Raw genomic sequence first — 6000 nt, forward strand, 5'->3', positions numbered from 1 at the left:
GGAGCTAAAGAAGTTGGAACTCAAAGTGTTAGGATCAAAAGTAGTGTTCTTACCACTGGGAAATAAGAAATACAGGGTAAGGGGTCAAGAAAGCTATCTGGCCCTACAGGACAAAAGAGAAGACGGAGACAAGGGCAGGGAGGAAGGATAGAGGAGAGAGCAGATTGGTCACAGGGGCAATTAGAATGCTTGGGTTTGGAGGGGGAGGGGATAAAAGGGGAGAAAAATTTGTAACCCAAAATTTTGTGAAAATAAATGTTAAAAGTTAAATAAAAAAAAAAAAAGCAAAAATAGACTTAATTAAAAGAGATATGGAAGGAAACTCTATCTTGCTAAAAGGTACCATAGACAATGAAGTAATATTAGTACTAAGCATATGGGCACCCAGTAGGTTGGCATCCAAATTCTTTTTTTATTAATTTATTTTTAGTTTCCAACATTCCATTCCACAAGATTTTGAGTCCCAAATTTTCTCCCCATCTCTCCTCTCCAACCACCCCAAGACAAAGTGCATTATGATTACCCCTTTTCCCAGTCTGCCCTCCCTACTGTCATACCCCTCCCTTCTCTTATTCCCATTCCCTAAATTTTCTTGCAGTGCAAGATAGATTTCTATACCTCATTGTCTCATTTCTCAGTTGCACGTAAAAACAATTTTTAACATTTGTTTTTAAAACTTTGAGTTCCAACTTCTCTACCTTCCTCCTTCTCCACCTATCCCCACTGAGAAGGCAAACAATTCAATACAGGTTATACATGTGTAATCATGCAAAACACTTCCATAACAGTCATGTTCTGAAATACTAACTATATTCCCCTCCATCCTGTCCTGTCCTATTCCCCATTGATTCTATTCTCTCTTTTTACCTTGTCCCTACTCAAGAGTGTTTATTTCTATTTACCCCTGCATCTCATTTGCCCACCCTTCTATCATCCCTTTACCCCCACTTATTCCCTTTCTCCCTACTGTCATGTAGTGTAAGATAGATTTTCATACCAAATTAAGTGTGAATGTTATTTCCTTCTTAAGCCAAATCTGATGAGAGTAATGTTCTCTCTTTCCTTCTCACTTTCCCCCTCAATTGAAAAATCTTTTTCTTGTCACTTTTATATGAGATAGTTTACCCCATTTTATTTCTCCCTTTCTTCTCCCAATATATTCCTCTATCACCTCTTAATTTTATATTTTAGATATCACCCTTTCATATTCAACTCACCTTGTGCCCTCTGTCTATATGTATATAACCCTTCCAAGTACCCTAATACTAAGAAAAGTCTCAAGAGCTGCAAATATTATCTTTCCTTACAGGAATGTAAACAGTTCAGCTTTAGTAAGGTCCTTATGATTTCTCTTTCCTGTTTACTTTGTCATTCTTTTCTTGATTCTTGCTTTTGAGAGTCAAATTTTCTATTCAGCTCTGGTCTTACAAGCATCAAGAATGCTTGTAAGTCCTATATTTCATTAAATGACCATTTTTTTCCCTTCAAGTATTATATTCAGTTTTGCAGGGCAGGTGATTCTTGGTTTTAATCCTAGCTTTTTTGATCTCTGAAATATCCTATCTCAAGCCCTTCAATTCCTTAATGGAGAAGTTGCTAGAGTTTGTGTATTTCCACAATATTCAAATTGTTTCTTCCTGGCTGCTTGCAGTCTTTTCTCCTTTACCTGGGAAGTCTGGAATTTAGCTACAATATTCATAGGGTTTTTCTTTTCTAATCTCTTTTGAGAGGTGATTGGTGGATTTTTTCAATATTTTTGTACCTTCTTGTGCTAGAATAAGAGGACAGTTTTCCTTGATAGTTTCATGAAAGCTGATGTTTAGGCTCTTTTATTTTCATCATGACTTTCAGGTAGTCCCATAATTTTTAAATGGTCTCTCCTATCTATCTTTCAGGTCAGTTGTTTTACCAACTGATATTTCATAGAGTCTTCTATTTTTTCATTCTTTTGGTTTTGTTTTGTAATTTCTTGGTTTGTCATAAAGTCAATAGTTTCCATCTGTTCCATTCTAATTTTTAAACAACCATTTTCTTCAGTGAGGTTGTGAACCTCCTTTTCCATTTGGCTAATTCTGTTTTTTAAAGAATTCTTCTCCTCATTCGTGTTTTAGATCTCTTTTGCCATTTGAGTTAGTCTATTTTTAAAGGTATTATTTTCTTCAGTATTTTTTGGGTTTCCTTTAGCAAGCTGTTGACTTGCTTTTCATGATTTTCTTGCATCGCTCTCATGTCTCTTCCCAATTTTTCCTCCATCTCTCTTACTTGATTATAAATTCTTTTTTGAGCTTTTCCAAGCCCTGAAACCACTGCATATTTATTTTGGAGGTTTTGTATGCAGAAATCTTGACTTTTAGGTCTTCCTCTGATGGTCTGCATTGTTGTTCCTCATCCAAAATGATGGAAGAAAATACATGTTCACCAAGAGAGTAATCTTCTATAGTCTTATTTTTTCCCCTTTTATGCTCATTTTCCCAGCCAGTTACTTGAATTTTGTGTCCTTTGTTTAGAGGAGGATATACTCCAGGGACTTGTAAGTTCTTGGTTCCTCCAAAGTGGCATAATCATGGGAGAGGAGTTTACTCCTCTCTTGGCCTGTTCTTTTGTCTGGGCACAACTACAAGCTTTTCTACCCAGGATCTGTGAGCAGAATTCCCTCTCCAGAGCTTCCACCAGCTCTACCAGGCCAGTGCTCCTCTTCACCCCAGGACCACCACTCAGAGCTAAGACCCAGATCAGCCACTCAATTCCCCCAGGGTCTTTAGCTCAAAGGTTCCAAAAAATGGATGCTGCTGTCACCACCAGCGTCCAGGACTAGGGTAGGACCCTGCTCTCTTCTCACCGAGGTGAAAGAACTTTCTCTCTGATCTTTGAAGCTGTCTTTGGCATTTGAAGATTGAGGAATTTCGGAACTGCAGCTGTTACCCATGATTTCATGCCCTGAAGCCTGCTCTAGTCCTGTCTGTGTGGTGCAGCGTGGCCAAGGTTGGGCTCTAAGACCAGTGCTATAGACCTTTCCTGTCAGCCTTCCAGGCTGCCTTGGCCTGAAAATTCCTTTCACTCTGTCATTTTGTAGCTTCTGCTGCTTTGGAATTTGTTTAGAGTCATTTTTACAGGTATTTTATGGGCTGTGGAAGAAGAGTTTCTACAGGTCCATCCTTCTACTCTACCATCTTGACTCCACCCCCTAGTATGCAAATTCTTAAAGAATTAAGTGAGTTATAGGAAGAAATAGACAGCAAAACTATGCTTATGGAGGTAACTCAATCGTCTTCTCTCCAAACTTGATAAATCCAACCAAAAAATAAACAAGAAAACATCTAATGTAGTAGATGGTATCTAATAACAGAATATTAGAAGGGACAGACCTTTGGAGAAAACTGAATGGGAAATAGAGATAGAAAAAATTAGCAGCAAAATTTTATCTCCAAGAAAAAAAAGGCTCACAATATCAAGGGAATTAATTTTTAAAAATGCAAAGGAAGGTGGCCTCGTTATACCAGATCTAAAACTATATTGTAAATCAGTAATCATCAAAACTTTCAGGTATCAGCAAAGAAATAGAGTGGTGGATCAGTAGGAAAGATTAGGTATACAAACAAGGACCATGGGAACCTAGTGTTTGATAAACCAAAGACCCTAGCTTTTGGGATGAGACCTTACCATCTGACAAAAACTGCTGGGAAAACTGGAAAACAATAGCACACAAACTAAGTATAAACCAACATCTCACACTGTATACCAAGATAAGGTCAAAATGGCTGCATGATTTAGCCACAAAAGCTGACACCATAAGCAAATTAAAAGAGTAAGGACTAATAGTCTACCTGTCAGATCTATGGGAAGGGGAAGGATTCATGACCAAATGAGATAGAGATCATTACAAATATAAAATAGGCCATTTTGATTATATTAAATTGAAGAGCTTTTGCACAAACAAAACCAATGCAACCAAGATTGGAAGGAAAGCAGAAAGGAGGGAAATAATCTTTATAGCAAGTATCTCTGATAAAAGTTTCACTTTTCAAATATATAGATAATTGAGACAAATTTATAAGAATAAAAATCATTCCCCAATTGATTGATGGTCAAAGGATATGAACAGGTAGTTTTCAGATGAAGAAATCAAAATTCTCTATATGCATATGAGGAAGTGCTCTAAATCACTTTTGATCATGGAAATTCAAATAAAACAATTCTGAGGTACCACATTATACCTACTAGATTGACTAATATGATAAAAAAAAGGGAAATGATAAATGTTGGAGAGAATGTGGAAAAATTGAGACACTGATGCACTGTTGATGGAGTTGTGAACTGATCCAACAATTATGAAGAGAAAGTGGAAACCATACCTTTTCATTCAGCAACAGCACTACTAGGTTTGTATCCCAAAGTGATCATAAAACAAGGGGAAAGGACCTACATGAACAAAAATATTTATAGCAGCCCTTTTCATGGTGGCAAAATATTGGAAACTGAGGGGATGAGCATCAATTGGGAAATGACTAACCTGGTTGTGATATATGAATGTAATGGAATACTGTTGTGCAATAAGAAAGGATAAACAGGAAGACTTCAGAAAAATCTGGAAAGACTTGTATGAAGTGAAATGAGCAGAACCAGGAAAACGTTGTGCACATTATCAGAAACACTGTGTGATGATCAATTATGAGTGACTCATCTCTCCTCAGCAACATAGTGATTTAAGATAAGTACAAAAGATTCATGAAGAAAACTGTCATCCATATCCAGATAAAGAACTGATGGACTCTGAATGCAAATTGAAGCATATTTTTCTTGAACTACTTTATTCTTTTCTTTTTCTTTTTCCCTTTTAATCTGTTTCTTCTTTCACAACTGTGACAACTATGAAAATATTTTTACATGATGCCACATATATAAACTATTATCAAACTGCCTTCCATTTTCAGAATACGGGAGTGGAGGGAGGGAGGAAGAAATATTTGGAACTCAAAACCTGGTAAAAATGAATGTTATTTTTTTCTTGATATGTAACTGGGAAAAAATAAAATGCCATGTTCTTTCAAAAAACAGATTTGCTGCACTTAGGAAGCTTCACAAAACCTTTAGGACTTTACATGGTTTAAAAGAAAGAAGACTGTTTTATGCCAAATAGTATTAGGAAGGGCACTGGGGATGAAATGGGACAAAACTCTGTGAATAACGGTTTTTCTCTAACGTGACTTTTATGAGGGCAATATGCTAGTCATACCAGTTCCACATTCCCTAGCATCAGCATTCCTGTAAGCAGAGACTGAAATTAACTAAAAGAAAATATACTATGAATTAACTTTGAATTTTTCCAAGATCATCAGAATTAGAAGTCATATAAGGGCTTCATTACAATAAATGAAAGAAAGACAGGATTTAAGATTATAATGTTACAATACATAGAATGAATAACATCATTTGATTATTAAGTATATTAATATTTGACATGTGCCAGAAAATGTTCTGGGTATTGGAGATACAAAGAGTAAAAAAAAAATTCCAGGACCACTTCCCTTAAAGGGTTGATGTTCTATTAAGGAAGAGTTAAAATACACTCAAGTAAATATTTGTTGTTCAGCTGTTTCAGTTATGTCCAAATCTTTGTGTCACAGTATGTTTATTTTTTCTTGACAAAGATGTTGGAATTATTTGCCATTTTTTCTCTAGATTGTTTTACTGATGAAGGAACTAAGGCAAACAAAGTTGCATGACTTATTTAAAGTCACATTGCTAGTGAATGTCTGAAGCCAAAACTGAACTCGGGTTTTCCTGATACCAGCCCCAGAACTCTGTTCACTGACTCATTTAGCTGACTCAGATATATTTTTCATGAGGTGGAGTATGATGGAGACACAAGAGATACACTGACAAAGCACCTTATGAAAAGCTGAGGGAGGAGCCAAGATGGAATAGAAAGATAAACATATGCTAGCTCCGAACCCACAGCCCATAAAATACCTGTAAAGAAGAACTCCCAACAAATTCAGG

This window comes from Notamacropus eugenii, chromosome 1, assembly GCF_028372415.1.
Source record: "Notamacropus eugenii isolate mMacEug1 chromosome 1, mMacEug1.pri_v2, whole genome shotgun sequence".
Classification (NCBI taxonomy): Eukaryota; Metazoa; Chordata; class Mammalia; order Diprotodontia; family Macropodidae; genus Notamacropus; species Notamacropus eugenii.